Source organism: Balaenoptera ricei, chromosome 3 (genome assembly GCF_028023285.1).
Source record: "Balaenoptera ricei isolate mBalRic1 chromosome 3, mBalRic1.hap2, whole genome shotgun sequence".
Lineage (NCBI taxonomy): Eukaryota > Metazoa > Chordata > Mammalia > Artiodactyla > Balaenopteridae > Balaenoptera > Balaenoptera ricei.
Window position 1 is genome coordinate 31,517,140 of NC_082641.1, and position 17,764 is coordinate 31,534,903.

The following is a 17,764-nucleotide window of genomic DNA, read 5'->3' on the forward strand; positions in this document are numbered from 1 at the left end:
CATATAGTAGGAACTTATTATTCATTAAATAAGCAATGAATAATGGAATCTTTTCATCCTTTTCCCCAAAAATTTCTTGTGTGGAATAAAAAAACATTTTCATCAGGATGTACCTATTTTTTTTTTTTTTTAAAAAGAAAGTATAAAGATTCCTTTTCCTGGAAAATTAAAAAATTGTGGCTTAAACCATATTAGTTCAGGGCAAATAAAGAACAGGCAGTTTTTGAAATCTCTGGCTCTGCATCATGATGCATTGGGCTTCAGGTCTCAGGTTGATATGTTTAGCTCTTTAAAAAACAAAAAATAGGACATGGAATCTCAAGGTAACTGATTCGAGAGTTTTATTGCATCTTACGATTTCCGTTCACTTTATGTTAAAATTGACTGCCACTGAGCTGTAATTTCTACTTTTTGAAATGGCATTTGTAGTCCTTGGCATATATCTGTTAGTTTCTTCTTTTGATTAAATAGTTCCGGAGTTCAAAGGAAAAAAAAACAACAAAACCTTTACCCAGTATTTCATCTTCCTGAGTGAATCCTGGTTTCAGAAATTTAAAAATTTCTATTACTAGAAATAAGAATGGGTGAGTCATTGCTATAGCCATTGGGCATGATTCTCTGCTTAAGTGGCTGAACTTGTGTCATAACTGTCAGTTATAGTGGAGATGGAAGGAAATTTCATTACTCTCCCAGACTTCCAAGGAAGTATTTTTCCCCCTGCTTTCTTTTCCATAGCAGACTGATTTATGTAAAATTCAGTTCTACAACTAAGTATTAGTCTAGGGTCCATGTGCATGATGGGTAAGAACATGGATTCCATGTCGTATAAGTCTGAATTTTTTATAAATTTATTTATTTTATTTATTTATTTTTGGCTGTGTTGGGTCTTCGTTGCTGTGCGCGGGCTTTCTCTAGTTGTGTCGAGCAGGGGCTGCTCTTCGTTCCGGTGCGCGGGCTTCTCACTGCGGTGGCTTCTCTTGTTGCGGAGCACGGGCTCTAGGCTCGCGGGCTTCGGTACTTGTGGCTCGCGAGCTCTAGAGCACAGGCTCAGTAGTTGTGGCGCACAGGCTTAGTTGCTCCGTGGCATGTGGGATCTTCCTGGACCAGGGCTCGAACCCGTGTCCCCTTCATTGGCAGGTGGATTCGTAACCACTGCACCACCAGGGAAGCCCCAAGTCTGAATTTGAATTCTGCTTTGACCAGTTCATTTTCTGTGTGACTAGGCAAGTTTAATCACTTTGACCCTTGTTTTATTTCCCTGCAAAATAGAATGAATAATTCCATTTCTTTGGGTTGTAATAATGATTAATGGATAATATATGCAAAAGGTGTGGCACAGTGCTTGGTGCTTAGTAAAGCACTGTAAATATTAGCTCTTATTATCTTAGTACTGTTTTAACATGAAGGAATTTCAGTACACAGACTCACAAATTGTTATCTTTAATGTATTACTTCCCATTACTAAGATTTTGTTAGTCTCATAAGATTGGATTGTAGCTCTAAAAATTCAGACTACTGTTGAAGCTATTATCTGTCCTGATTTCCTTTTTAGGAGTCCTGGCTATCCAGATTTGTTATTTCTTCTCCATTTCCCTTTTCTTCTTTCTGACCCAGTTCTCTTTATCTTTTTATTTATTTATTTATTTATTTATTTTTGCTACAATCTGTGAGAATCTCTTAAGTCAATCCACGTTACTAATTTTTTACTGTTTTAATTCAGGTCTTTATTGCTTTTAATGAACTTTTAAAAACTCACATTTATTCAGGTATAATTTACATACACCCACCAGAATTCATCCTTTCAAGTGTACAGTACTGCGAGTTTTGAGAAATGCATAGCCATATTAACCACCACCACCACAATCAAGTTATAGAGCATTTACATTATCCTAGAGAGTTCCTTCTAGTCACTTTGCAGTCATTCCTTTCTCCTGACCCCCAGACAACCACTGTTCTGATTTTGTTGTTGCCTCTATCAGTAGTGTTTCCCCCTTTTTATTGTTGTGTAGTAGTCCCTTGTATGAATATACAACAGACAGCTTATCTGTTCACCAATTGATAGACATTTGGGTTGCTTCCAGTTTCTAGGTATTATGAATCAAGTTGCTATAAATGTTTCCATATAGGTCTTTTTGTAGATAGATGTTTTGATTTTCTTGGGTAAATACCTAAGAGAGAATTGCTGGGCTGTGTGGTATGTGTGTTAACTTTATAAGAAGTTTCCAAACTTTTCCAAAGTGCTGTACCATTTTGCTTTCTGAGGAGCAATATGTAAGGGTTTTAGTTACTTCATGCTTACCAAATACTTGGTATTTTCAATATTTTTAAATTTAGCCATTCTTTTCCATGTGTAGTGATATATACTTGGGTTTTAATTTAAACTTTCCTGATGAATAGTAATGTTGAGCATCCTTTTATGTTCTTATTTGTGTTACATCTGTCTTTGGTGAAGTGTCCAAATCTTTTGTCCATTTTTAAAATTGGGTTGCTTTTCTTGGGTTGGTTGATAAAGTTCTTTATAAGATATGTTTATCACAAATATTTCCTCTTAGTCTGTGTCTTGCTTTTCATTTACATGATAGTGTCTTTTGAAGAGCATATTTAACATGCTTTTAAATATTGTTCTCTATCCTTGCTTATTTTCTGCTTACGTTAGTGTAAGCCATATTTTCTTGAAACTTTTTTAAATAGAAAGATTTCCACAAACATTTATTAAATGAAAAATAGTTTTCAAAAAGATCTTATTTTTGTAATATATAACTTACATATTTCTGTCTTTCAATTACTAGGGGGAGTTTAAGAGGTTACATTTTGGGAATGGACATAAATTATGTAGGGGTAATGAAGAACTTCCACTTCTATGATATGGCAAAACAGCATGAATTACTTTTATAATTAAAAAGCTATCTTATACTTTAGAAAACAAACGATAACATAGGCAAAATTAAAAGACAAATTATAAGCTCATAAAAAGTTGAAATACATACTGAAAGTAATGGACTTCTAGCCATACATAATATATGAGTTTCTACAAATCAGTAAAGGGGGTTATTTGAAAATTAAAACTGTCAAAGAAAATGAATTGACAGATAACAGCAGAAGAAATGTAACTGGCCAATAAACATGAAAAATTATGCTCAACTTCACTGACAATTGAAGAAAAAAATTAAAATGCCAATGATGTACTACCTGTCCCCTGTAAGACTGGCAAAGATGAAAAAGATCTCTACTATCATATGTGGGAAGAAGGCAAATGTGGGGAGAAGGCAAAGGTGGGATATCAATTTCTAAGCTCTTTTTCTAAAGAATAATTTGATAATATCCATCAAGATGGAAAATGTGAACTGTGATAAGATTTGGAGAAATAAGCACTTTCAGGCATTGTTGGTGGGAGTGTAAATTGGTACCACTCTGTGGAGGGCAATTTGGCATTATCTTACAAATTATAAACACAGATAGATACTCTGACCAGTAACCCACTTTAAGGAACTTCTCTGACACATGTATCCACACATGGAAATGACCAAGGAACAAAGTTTATTTATTGCAGCATTGTATACAATAGCAACAGATATGCTTTCTTGAATTTTATTTTTAGCACTGAAACAAGAACAGTCTGAATATGTCTTCTTTTTCCTTAAATAAAAAAAAAATTTCACAGCTATGTTCCTCATCTTTTTATGTTCTACAACAGAGATTAGCAAACTATGACCAGAGGGCCAAATCTAGTCCCTGGCCTGTTTTTGTTTTTGTTGGGTTTTGTTTGTTTTTTAAATTTAATTTTTATTTTATATTGGATTATAGTTGATCTTGGCCTGTTTTTTTTTTATGGCATTTGAACTAAAAATTTTACAATGTTAAAGGATTGTAAAACAAAATACAGCAAAGAAGAATATGTGACAAAGATTATATATAGCCTGCAAACCTTAACATATTTCCTATCTGGCCCTTTACAAAGGGAAAGTTTGCTGACCCCTAGTCTAGAATCTCTTCCTTGTTATTTTACTCTCCTTGCCTGGTGACAAAGGCTGTGAATAGATTTCTTCTTGTATCTCCTCACTTCCTTAAAGATAATAGCTTGTTGCTAGTGGAAGGAGCCTATGGTCTGAGGGAGTTTCAAGGGGCCTGCTTCTGGGAGTAATCTTTGCAAGGGAGTTTCCTCTTAATGTGATGCATATTCTGTTTTCCGGGAAGCTATTTTGTTAGGGTTCTGACTAGTTAGTGCATCTTTGTTTTGTTGACCCCTGTGTCATCTCTTAAACATCCTTTTTAGCTGCCAGCTGCCTAATGTGATAACTGTTTTCATAAGGGCAGCCTTTCTACTTTGAGAATGTGCTGCCCTAGGAATTCTTGGTTTGTGGGATATTTTCACATGAGGCTGTTGTACCCTTTTTTGGGAGGTATTTTTCTAATCACTCTAGTTTTTTTCTTATAGAAATTTCTGGGTAGTTTTTCCTTTCAGTTCTTTCAGTTTCTAATTCTGATACTTCTCCCTGTTGTTATGTTTTTCCAGGTTATTTCTTTTGATATTTGGACTAGGGAAATCTAATGCGTAACTCGTATTTTTTGTAGAAGTCTTCTATTTCCTGTTTTTAAGTTCTTAAGGACCCTGTCTTTACATTCTTTTTGCACTGTCTTCAGGATCTCCCCTATATTGACTGACTACATTTTAACATTCTTGGGTGATCTTTCACAAGTCCTTAATTTCTAAAGTCTTATGTTTATATTCTTCTCCTAAACTTTGAAGGACTTTATAGTTGTCATCATCTTTCTGTCTGACTTCACAACATGAAGGTTTCATTGCAGTTAGTTCATTGTCCCCACTTCCTTCCTTCCCCAGTACTTGGTCCTTCTCTCCATCCTTACCTGTACTCCGTACAAGTATTCCCCCTGCCTCTCCAGTTTCTTCCAGATCCCTCCTTCAGAATTCAACTCAAGCATCTTCCTTGCTTAAATCTCAGAGTACTGAAGCAGTCTGTTTTCCCTCACTATTCATGCTAAATCCACTTAATACCTTCCTGATGCATTTTGACTAAAACTCAAATGCTTTGCTATGATTTGTAAAGTCCTATGTGATCTGGGCCCTGCCCGTTTCTTCTCTTTTCTTAGTATGCTCTAGCAAAACGGCTGAGGGATTTTACACAGTACTTTTCTCCTGCTTAGAATGCTCTTCCCTGTCCCTTGCTACCTGCTCCTGCCTCACAAACATGGTTAGCTTATTTTTATGCTTAGGTTACCACCGAAATACTGCCTTTCTAGAGAGGCTCTCCAAACTAGGGCTCTCCCCTTATTTGCTCCCTCAACACCTTTTATTCATTGTTAAATGCTGAGCTCCTGTTGTTCTGCTGTTAGAATTAAGACTTGAATTATTCCTAACTCAACATTATCGTAAAGGAAGCTATTGGGAATAATCAGAACAAGGACTTAGTTTTTGCTAATCATCCTTATTGGTTGGCTGTTCTTGATCATATTTCTCTAATCCTCAGAAGATATGAAAATGTACTGTTTAGATATTTAGGTTCATTGTCTTTTAGCATGGAACTTGTCTGTGAGATCATATAAAGTCATGAAGCTGATAATCTGCACTTGAGTGATAGAGTAATTTTATCACATTAATAAACAAAAATATACATTTTAATGGAAGGGAAGAGTTATTTGGCTTTAGTAAAATATGTAGTCCTGGATAGAAATTTTCTGTGGCTTTAGTTCTGTTTGACAGATACATTATTTTGTAAAGTTATTACTAGCTTCCAAACCTTTAGTATGTGAGTGGGTATAAAAAATCAGAAAAGGTGTAAGAATATTTCTCTTGAGTATTTTGGTTAGTAATAATTAAAACACATGCTAAACTTATACTAACTTAAATTGTAATGAATTTGAAATATTCAATGTATTCAATTCAAATGTATTCATTACAGTTAGCTATCAAGATTTTATACCCCTCAAATAATCTTAAACAGCCCTTGGACATAAAGAAGTAGTAATAATAGCAACTACTTATTTCACATACTGTGCTAGCTGCACATAGATCTGTATTGTTTTTAGTCTTCACCCCAGTCCTGTAAGTATTATTTCTCTGGGTTTTTTAGTGGAGGAAACCAGGACTCAGCAAAGGTATAAAGCGGGTACATGAACTCTGTCTCAGGAGCATCTCTGCATAGTGCTACCATCTAGTTCCATCTACTCATTTGGAAAAAAATGGGGAGACTGAGTCTAGTGAAGCCAAAGGGCTTGCTCGTCGTCACATAGCTAGTTAGCGGCAGAGTGAGGGCTTGGATCCCTGGCCTCCTGACTCACATTCCGGTGCGCTTTTCACTGTATCAGGACACCTTGGCTCCTGAGCCCCAAGTGACAGCCCCAAACAGCTGTGTTTATCTGTCTTGCATGTCCCAGCTTGTTTTGCTAGCAGAGCAAAAACTACTTAAAAGGATCCTCAATCTTCCCCTTCCCACTCACCTCCACTTACACACATATACTCCCACTTGCCCCATGAATAACTTCACAGAAAGAATTGTGCAATGTCACTAAGCCTTCCTCTGGTGTCAGAGTTACTCCCTAAGAGAACATTCACTTCCTCATGACTCCAGTTTACTGTCAGATTGGCTTTCGCTCTCTTCTCTTTGATCGGAATCTTAGTTGTTTAGGCAGGAATTTGAGGAGCAGATGTTATACCCCTTGAACAAGCCCTTTAATTCTCCTTAGTACTGTGTCTAATGACTCTTAATCCTGTCCTTTTAACTCTGTGGCTAGCAGAATTAAGAGCAAAGTGGGACAGGAATGGTGAGCTTGATGCTGAACATTTCATTTTAATGTTGGCAAAGAGAGCACGTGAAATGAGACAGAGGGTAAACGTTAGGCTTTCCTGTAAAGCTAAAAAGCAAGGTGAATATTAGTGTGGGATTGCTGAGATTTTGTATTTCCCTGCAAATGTAAATAGAGCAATTTGGTAGAGCAAAGAGCCAGAGAAATGGAGCCATCGAACTGTTGCTACTACCCAGTCTTCTTAAATTTTGCTGTGTTTTGTAAGATTTTCATTTCCCTTTGGAAATGAAAATGGTTTGCCAAAAAAAAAAAAAAGTTATTGCTTAAACTATTTGATCTTCCATGGTTATTGAAGAAAATTAAGACTTCCCCAAAATGGGAGTACTGTTAGCAAAGATACACCCTGTGAACTAATTGGTGCATTCTGTTCTTACTTTACAGACTTTGGTCCAGCAGTCTGAACTGACTATCAAAGATCTGATCTGTTTGTTCATATAGTTAAAAAATTGCACTAAACGGCCTATAATTTTTTCAGTTCCTAATTAATCGCTTGAGATATGGTATATCAGAGGCTGATGAGGAGAGAGAAATCACACAGTAATTTGAATAGGGAAAGCTTATTATAAAGAGTTACTACCTGTAACAGGGGATTGGCGTAATGAGGGATTGCTCCCAAAAAATAAAGTGAACTTTAAAGAATATAGGAATAGCAGATAAGAAGAGTAGCCTTACTCCTAGCATATAGATAGAATATTTAAGGAAGAGGCTTCCAGGATTGGGATCCAGACCTTATTTGCGAGGGCAAGACTGTGGCTCACTAAATGATAAAGAAGCTTCTGTGGTGCTGTGACATGAGAACTTGCCAGAAACTTTTTTCACCAGTTCACTCTGGTACAAAACTGTCTGAGGGAGGTGCTGGGGAATCTACTGGGTGCTGCTGGCTACTGATTGCTGTACACACTTCAGGAGCCTGGTAGTGGAGAATCCGCACAAACTGTAGGAGTTGGACACTGGAGAAGCCACGTGTGGTGCAGGAACCTACCAAGAGGAGCACACAAGACCCAGGGAGGAATACCCCTTTCTCTTGCAGTGTCCCTCCAGTACTCTCTAACTTAACATCATGCCAGACTTAACATCATGCCACGTGGCCCAGGGAAAATATTTAAAGGACCCAAATCTATTTTTGCAGAGCAGGCAGTGAAGGGTGAATTTGGAAATGAGAGGCAGTAGATGGACAACTGACACATTTGATCAAACAAATAATTTTATATTTTATTATTATTGATGCCTCCTATGGACTTAATTTAAATTTGGGACCCTGGTCAGAATCTTGCCCAGGACCTCATTCCTTTCCAGTGTTTCAGAAAGGATGTCATGGGTCCAGAGAGACTTTTCTTTTTTAGGAAGGAAGGATCCTGGGCAGTAGCCCCACCGTTGCTTCCGTAGGTTCCTTTTTCATGAGCGTCTCATTTGGGAGCTTCAGTTTCTCATCTATCTTGACACTTTGATTTTGGGCATTGTGGTGAAATTCCTCACATTTTCACACATTCTAACCTCAGAGCTCACTCAGATCTTTGTTTGAATTATCTTTGCCATTGGAAGCAGTACTCTGAATTCGTACATTAAGAATGGCCTTTTCCAGAATAAATATTTCAAAAACTATCAGCTAGAATTTCAGCATTTTAGGAGAAACAGTCACTGTAAATTTTGAGCAGCAGTTTCTAGTTAGTGGTGGCTCTGCGTAAAGGCAGTTTCAGTGGTAAGTATCCGATTTGGATCTGATAACCAACCAGGAAGAATAACTCTACTGAGGCCTAGTTAGACATACATAAATTTTAGCTTTTTGTATATATTCTATTTTTAGAAGACAAAATTATCATGAGTTAATAGTTTTTTTATGAAATACCAATTTATTTCTCAGCCTTAAAATTATAGACTTACAAGGTAAATTGGACTAAATGGCCTAACATTTTGTTAAAATTGTTTTACATTGTTGAAGTTAATTTTATTTTGAGTTTGGCCTGTTAGGATAAATTAAGGAATTTAATTAATTTTGTAAAAAGATTTTTATTTATTTAGGCTGCGCCGGGTCTTAATTACAGCATGTGAGATCTTCGTTGCGGCATGTGGGATCTTTTAGTTGCAGCATGCAGACTTCTTAGTTGCGGCATGCATGCAGCATCTAGTTCCTTGACCAGGGATCGAACCCGGGCCCCCTGCATTGGGAGTGTGGAGTCCTACCCGCTGGACCACCAGGGAAGTCCCTTTAATTAATTTTTTGACAGCAGAATTACATTCATAAAGGACGCTATAGCTGAAGACAGCTTTAAAAAAAAGATGATCATTTTTATTTTTGATAGAGAAACTTTATGTTTTGGGCTTTGATTATTAAGTTGGTTCTCTACCAGAGTTTTTTTTTAATTAAAGTATAGTTGATTTACAATATTAGTTTTAGTTGTATAACATAGTGATTCAATATTTTTATAGATTATACACCATTTAAAGTTGTTATAAAATATTGGCTATTTTTCCTATGCTGTACAATATATCCTTGTATCGTATTTATTTTATACGTAGTAGTTTGTCCCTCTTAATCCCCTACCCCCATCTTGCCCCTTTCCCCATCCCTCCTCCCACTGGTAACCATTAGTTTGTTCTTTATATCTGTTAGTCTGTTTCTGTTTTGTTACGTTTGTTTGTTTTATTTTTAGATTCCACATGCAAGTGATAACATATAGTATTTGTCTTTCTCTGTCTGACTTATTTCACTAAGCATAATACCCTCTTGGTCCATTCATGTTGTTGCAAATGGCAAAATTTTATTCTTTTTTTATGGCTGAATAATATTCCATTGTGTGTCTGTGTGTGTATGTATATATATTACAGAATTCTTTGAGTTTGTGTATTAATATCTATTTAGGGTGTTTAATTATTTGCTTTCCATTCATATTTGTTTAGGATTTCTTTTTTAAGATAATGACACCTGTGATAGCATACCTTTAAGATTGCTCTGATGTGAGATACTTTGCCATGTGTGAAAAATGTTAGAGACTATTTTTTAGCATGGTAATAAAATTTTTACCTGAGGAGTTTACTTCAGTAGTCATTTCTAAATTTGTGACTGAAAGTCACATTTAGGGAGCTGCACAGAGGCTTTTTTAATATTGGTAGGTATTATTGTCCAAGTGGACTTTTATAGATTTCATTAGGTTTTCTTTCGTTTTGTTTTTAAAGAACATTTTACATAGCTTAGTATTTCATTTTTCATCCATTTTATGAGACAATGTGAATCTTCTGTTGTTCCAAACTTGATACTGTTTTATATTTATTTCATATGTAAACAGGTGCACTGTTCAGTTCATTAGCCACTAGCCACACGTGGCTATTTAAATTTAAATTAAATAAAATTAAAAATTAAGTTCCTTAGTTGCACTAGTGATATTTCAAGTGCTTGATAGACACTTGTGGCTAGTGGCTACCATAATGGACAGCATAGATATAGAATATTTCCATCATTACAGAAAGTTCTCTTGAACAGTCCTGGTCTTATAGGATGTGAGATGGTGACAGACTCACATGTAGTCATCTCTCTGTATCTGTGGGTTTCTAATCTGTGGATTCAGCCAACCGCAGATGGAATCCATGGATGTGGAACCTGCGGGTACAGAGGGCTGACTTACTATGCCGTTTTATATAGGTGACTTGACCATCTGCAGATTTTGGTATGTGGGTTGGTAGTCGTGGAACCGATCACCCTTGGATACTGACAGACGCGACTATATTGAAATTGTTGATGTGATAGCTTTCGTCCTCACAGAGGGTAGATTTTTTCATTTCACCATCCCAGTGATAATTTTCCTGGCTCTTTGAGAATTTTATAATTTACTCTTATTGGTTAAAATAATATATAATTTATTTTGCCCTAACACTTATATCTGTATATTTTTCAAACCCTATGTCGTGGAGGTAACTACTGTTAACATTGTGGTATTTATCCTTCTAGTCTTTTTTACTCATATATGTAAATATTTTTATTTTACAAAACTAATACCATTCTGTACATATTGTTTTATAACCTACTTTTTAATGTTTATACATATCACAAACAGATATAGTTGGAATTATTCTAAAATTTATATCCATTTGACAAGCATTTATAGAACACTTCCCGTGTGCCAGGTATTGTTTTAGGTTTTGGGCATAGAACACTACATAAATATAGTCCTGTCCTCATGGAGCTTTTGTTCTAGTGAGGGAAGGCCAACTATAAACAAAACATATATAATAACAGATGGTGTTAAGTGCTATGGGGAAATAACAAACAGCTCCATGCTTAGAAACATTTATATACCTTTTTAATTTGTACTTCTGAGGATTTCCTTTAATAACATGTGACTGTCTGACATGTGGCCATAGCTGTGGTGGGTTCAGGATGTATCCCCAAAGCATCTTGCCTATAGACTGGCCTCAAGCCTATAAAGTAGTCTCATGGGCTTGTTCCGCCTAACTGTGGTCCCCTACACTGTCTGGTAATTGGCCATATTTTTAAATGTTTACATAGGACATTTGCATTTATTTTGTGAAGTGTCTATTCCTTTTGCACGCTTTTTAGTGGGTTGTTGGTCATTTTTTTTAAAAAATTATTGTACTTTAGGAGTTCTTTACATATATTAGATAGGAATCCTTTGTCAGATACATGTTATGAATATTTTCTCCCAGTCTTTGACTTGGCCCATTCATATTCTTACTAATGTCTTTTAATAAGGTTTATGAAATACTTGAATTATTTTTCCTACTATATTCTGTAATTATAGAAAATCACATGAATCGACTGGATGTTAAACCCGTATTGCCTTCCTTAAATAACTCTTACTTGATTGTGATGTATTTACATATTGCTGGATTGAATTTGCTAGTATTTTGTTTAGAACTTTTTTTTGTATCTGTGTTCATAAGAGATATTGGCTATTGTATAGCACAGGGAACTATATTCAATATCCTGTGACAAACCATAATGGAAAAGAATATGAAAAAGAATATATGTATGTATAGCTGAGTCACTTTGCTGTACAGAAGAAATTAACACAACATTGTAAATCAACTATACTTCAATAAAATCTAAAAAAAAGGGACATTTTATAATGATAAAATGTGCAGTCCACCAAGATTTTTTTTTTTATGTCAAGTGATGCTTTATTCCAAAGCAACAAAATGCATGTACCTAAAACATATATAAAAACATAAAAATATATTTTTTAAAAAGCAGCCTTTTCTCTGCTTACCCTCAGATTTATGTCAGAACACAGCTTACAATTGTTTTTTTTTTTTACACATCTTTCACAAAAATGTAGCCTTTTCCCTGCTACGACGTTTTTAAACTCACAATATACTTTTCTATCTCAAAGACTTTTTAAAAATCCTTTTCCTTCTTTAGGGAAAGCTATATCATGAGAAAACAGCTCAGCAGAATCCCTGCAAATAATGCAGAGGTAAAATACACATTACTTTCTTCCAGCCAAAAGGACTAACAGGGGAAAATGAACATTTTCAAAAGCACTTTGGAACCTTATTCCAGCTACCTCTGTGCTCAGCTCTTTTTTTCCAAGAAGATGTTTTAAATGTACTTGCACCTAATGATATACCTCCAAATATATAAAGCAAAACCCAACAAAACTAAAGGAAGAAACAGGCAAATCCACAGTCATACTGGGAGTGTGACTTTCCCAGTAACTGATATTGCAAAAAAAAAAAAAAATCAGTACAGAAATAGAAGATTTGAACAACATAATTAATAAATGACTAATTTACATATGTTGTTCCAAAATACATTCAGGCATATAAATAATGCTTTTAAAATTGACATATACTGGTCTGTAAATCAAGTCTCAATAAATGCCCAAAGTCTAAATGTTCTCTAATCCTAGTGGAATTAAGTGAGAAAGCAATTCTAAAAAATAATTTGAAAACCACCAAATGTTTGAAAATTAAGCAATAATTAAGTAAATAATCCCTAGGTCAAAGAAGAAAACACAAGAGAAATTAGAAAGTATTTTTAATTGGGTGATGATGAAAAGACAATGGATTAGAACTTGTGACATGCAGCCGAAGCCATATTTAGAAGAAAATTTACACACTTAAATGCATATATTACCAAAAAAACATTTTAATGATCTAAACATCCATTTCAAAAAGCTAGAAAAAATAATAAATTATATCCAAAGATCTCCAGAGAACAGAAAAAGTAGGAATGATTTCCAATTTTTTTCATGAGAACAGAAATACCTTGATACCAAAACCTGATAAGAAACTTTTGTTTATCCATTCTATATATGGTAGTTTGCCTTCGCTAATCTCAAACTCCCATTCCTTCCCTCCCCTACTCCACTTCCCCCTTGGCAACCACAAGTCTGTTCTCTATGTCTGTGAGTCTGTTTTTGTTTCATAGATACGTTGATTTGTGTTGTATTTTAGATTGCACATGTAAGTGATATCATATGGGATTTGTCTTTGACTTACTTCACTTAGTATGATAATCTCTAGGTCCATCCATGTTGCTGCAAATGGCATTATGAAATGTCCTTTTTACCTTCATTAATGTTCTTTGCTTTAAAGTCTACTCTGCCTGATATTAGTAAGATATACCAGCTTTCTTTTAGTCGGTATTTGTGAATTATGTTTTTACATCCTTTTGCTTTCACACTTTCCTCTCTGTATGTGTCTCTTTTAAGTGAAAGCTTATTTTTTAATCATTCTTACAAACTTTGCCTTTTAATTGTAATACTTAATTTAATTATATTTAATGTTATTGCTGATAAGTTTGAGCCTAAGTCATCCATCTCATTCATTGTTTTCTATTTGTCTAGCCTGTTTGATTTCCCATTTACTGTCCTTTCCTTTGAATTAAATTTTTAAATTATTTATTTATTTATTTATTTATGGCTGCATTGGACCTTTGTTGCTGCGCGGGGGCTTTCTTTAATTGCGTTGAGTGGGCTTCTTATTGTGGTGGCTTCTCTTGTTGCAGAGCACAGGCTCTAGGCGTGCAAGCTTCAGTAGTTGTGGCATGTGGGCTCAGTAGTTGTGGCACGTGGGCTTCAGTAGTTGTGGCTCGCAGGCTGTAGAGCACAGACTCAGTAGTTGGGGCTCACAGGCTTAGTTGCTCCGCGGCATGTGGGATCTTCCTGGACCAGGGCTCGAATCCGTGTCCCCTGCATTGGCAGGTGGACTCCCAACCACTGCACCACCAGGGAAGTCCCTGCATTAATTTTTTAATACTATATATTCTCCTCTCAGTTGGCTCGTTAGTGTCTTTTACTGTTCCTTTAGTGGTTACCCTAAAGATTACATCATATATTCTAATAATAGACTGAAATTTTATTAAAAATTAGTACTTTTACCCCTTCCCAGTCAATACAAAGACTTTAGAACATTTACTATATGTAACTACATTTATCCTCTCCTACACTTTTGCAGTTCTTTTCATGTATTTCAATTTTATATATGGGTATGTGTGTGTGTATACATTTTAAGTCCCATCAGATATATTATTGTTGTTTTATGAAGTCAGTAGTCATTGAGATTTACTTATATATCCTCCCTTTCTGTTATTTTTCATACCATACTGTGTCTGTATGCTTTTATCTGGGATCATTTTCTTTCTGCCTGAGGGCTCTTTCCGTTAGTATAGTCAGCTGTTGACAAACTCTTTTGGCGTCTATTTTTCGGGAAATTATTTTGTCTTTATTTTTAGTGATCCTATAATTCCATATAGGCAGTTATTTTTATTCAGAACTTTGAAGATATCATTGCGTTGTCCTCTGGCTTTTGTTGCTTCTTTGCAAAAGTCTTCCGTTAGTTTTATTTTTACCCTTTTGAAGGTATTTTTTTTCCCCACTCTGGCTGTTTTAAACGTTTTACTTTTGTCTTTAATTTTTCAGCAGTTTTACTATGATATGCCTGGGTGTGGTTTTCTACTATCCTACTGGTGTTTATAATACTTACTGAATCTCTGGTTTAGTGTCTTTTATCATTTTTCCAATTTTAACAGTCACCTCTTCACATTTTGCTTCTCACTCCTTCCATTCTGCAATTCCCGTATGAGACCTTTTTACCATATCTTATGTGTATCTTATGTTTTTTTCTGCATTTTCCATTTTTTCTCGCCATGCTTCAATCTAAAAGTGATCTTTTAACTGTTAATTCTCTGCTATTAAACCCATCTATTAGTTCTAAATATCAGTTATGTATTTTTCATTCTAGAATTTTTTCATATTTCTTTTTTATGATTTTCAGTTCTACATATAAGATTTCTACTTTGTCACTTAATTTCTTAATTATGGTTATACAAAATTCTATGGCTCATGAGTTCAATATCTGGTTCTCCCAATTTCTGTGAACCTGGATGAAAATTTCTTTCCTTTCACTAACCTCTAACTGAAATTTAGCATTTCCTTTAATTATGAAAGTAGGCAACAAAGTCACAGGTGTACCTGCAAATTTCAGATGCTTTCATATCACATTACCATTGTTACAGGTATATTGAAAGATATATTGTATATGATCATCACTGCTTTGAAATTACAGAAGTTATCAGACCTGCCTCTAGGCCTAGTTACTTGATACATTAGTGTAGAAACTCCATATTATGTCACAAATTTAAAAAAATATATATTTTTATAGTTATTTCTTTATGAATGATTTCCATGGTATGTCTGGTGTGTGTTTTTTAATGTGTTTAAAAACATGCTAAAAAGGGCTCCATAGACTTCAGACTATAAAATAGTCCAGGCCAAAAAAGTGGTTCTGTACAGAATAAGTCAGATTTTGTCATTTCTCAGCTCAAAATGCTCTAGTGGGTTTCCTCTCATTTCTTCTAGAGAGAGTAAAACCAAGGTCCTTTTGGTGCCTTACCTGGCCCTCCATGATCTGCACCACCCCACTGGCTGCATTCTGACCTTATCTCCAACTCCTGTTCTTTTTGCTCATTCTACAGCCACATTGGGAACATACCAAGTATTCTCTTGCTGCAGGTCCTTTCTAGTAACTCTTCCCTCTTCTTGGAATACTCTTCCTGAAAATATCTCCATAACCTACTACCTCAGTTACCTGATAAACTATTCAATCACTTACTTCCTGACCACTCCACTTAAAATATTTATTCCTGCCCCCTTGGTACCTACTATCTGCCTTCTCTATTCTGTTTTTCCCTGTACACTTATCACAGTCTTTCATATTATGTATTTTACATATTTATTAGCTTAGTATTGATTTTAGGAGGGGGTCTTACCATAGGCCTCTGTTACTGGCGGGTTGGACCTTCAGCAATAGTTAGGTCAACTTTGGAGAGTTGTTGTCATTCCCACGCATAACTTTCATCCCTGCTAGCACCACTGTTTCATTTATGAGCCTATTGCATTAAGAGTGGAGTGGACGATGACAAAAGCTAGCTAATGTCAACTGAACTGGCCAGCTAACTTTGTCTGCATGGTTATTCATTGCCTCTTTTAAGGTTGATGCTCTCTGGGGTTAACATGTGATACAAAGAGCTTCATTTTTGGTGTCCACTTTCATATGTCCGTCTATGTGGATCTTCCCCACATCTCCTTTTCTCAGTCTCCTGATCTTTTCTAGGTTTTATCTCTCATCTCCTGGAGAGAGTGTTTCTCACCAATGTAGTTTAGACATTTTGCTCACCTGATATAGTTAACATGCTGTCATGGAGATCATGGACCAGCATGAATCTCTTTGGATTGTCCAGGTGATCCAGGTCCCTTGGGACTATTTTAAGACAAAGGACTAGAAAATTAACGTAGCCCTGGTTCAAGCATGTAAATGTATGCTGCTGTTGATTTACATACGAATGTCAACTGCTTTTGGTCTTCCTTCCTAATAGAAGTAGAAACACCTGCTTTACGGGATCAGTGACTGCATAGCACTTACCTGACAGAGAGCAATAACCCTGTCTTTATGTGCTGCTAAATGGGCCCTCCGGCTTTCAGTCTGTAGTCTTTAATTAGTGATTTATCATCCTCAGCCTTTCATTGTCTTTCTTTTTTGCGCTGACTGCCCCTAGCAATAGCTACCCAGTTCCATAGTCCTTTCAATTACTTCTTTTCCTGTACCTCTCAAATGCCTGAAGTATTTCACCAGCCAGTGCCTTCCCTTTGACCAACAGTTTTAGCAGTTGCATTTGCGCTGCTGCAGCTTATCAGGGACTATGTACCACCAGAGGTGGGGTCCTCATTGCTAACCAGTCAGTGATTGACACCACTGGAGTGGACTTCTTAGGTCTACTTTTGCTACCAAGTCGCTCAGGTTAGGTTCCCGCGAAACATTTTGAAGCTTCAGGATTTGCATGTAGGAGGTTTGTTGAGGAGTGCTTCTGGGATCAACCCCTAGGAGAGAAGGTGCAGGGAAGCAGCATTAGGAAGATGGAGGAACTGAATTGCCAGGTAGTTGCAACAGCAGCCTCAGCTGATTCCCACAGGGAGATCTGAAGCTGGAGTAACCCTTCTGAGATATTCCCGATTGAAACAGAGGGCTGGACCATTTTACTGCACATTGACCAGTCATTGACTGTGGGACGCTTTGGGATGGTAACATAGCCTTGGATGAGGGAGTTCTCTGCAACTCAGGGAAATTCCTGAGGGTTTAGTTGTAAGCCACCAGCAGGCCAAATCCTGGAAGCTTGGGGGAATGAGTACTTCATTCCTGAAAGGATCCATCTGGGTGGCACACCATAGCATTCACTACAGCCACAATGGCAAGATCGCTCTCAGCGGGGTGGTGAGGGTGGAAAGGATACTACAGTGCTAGAGAAATAAGGAAGGAGATGAAAACTTGTTTAGATAGCTTAGCTGTGAAGGGGAGGAGAGAGAGGGAGAGTAGTCAGAAGTTACTGAGGAGACTGGAAAGGGGTGGGATCCAGAATATAGGTAGTAGATATGCCTGGGGCAGGAAGAGGTTCATTTTCACCGTTGTAATCAAACGGAAGAAGCAAGAG

At 36.3% G+C, this 17,764-nt stretch overlaps 1 protein-coding gene across 3 annotated transcripts in view; it reads left to right on the forward strand.

The window, feature by feature from the left end:
- WDR70 (WD repeat domain 70) overlaps nucleotides 1–17,764 on the forward strand; it is a 327,284-nt gene that overhangs the window by 86,705 nt on the left and 222,815 nt on the right. The gene's annotated exons all lie outside the window — the stretch shown is intronic.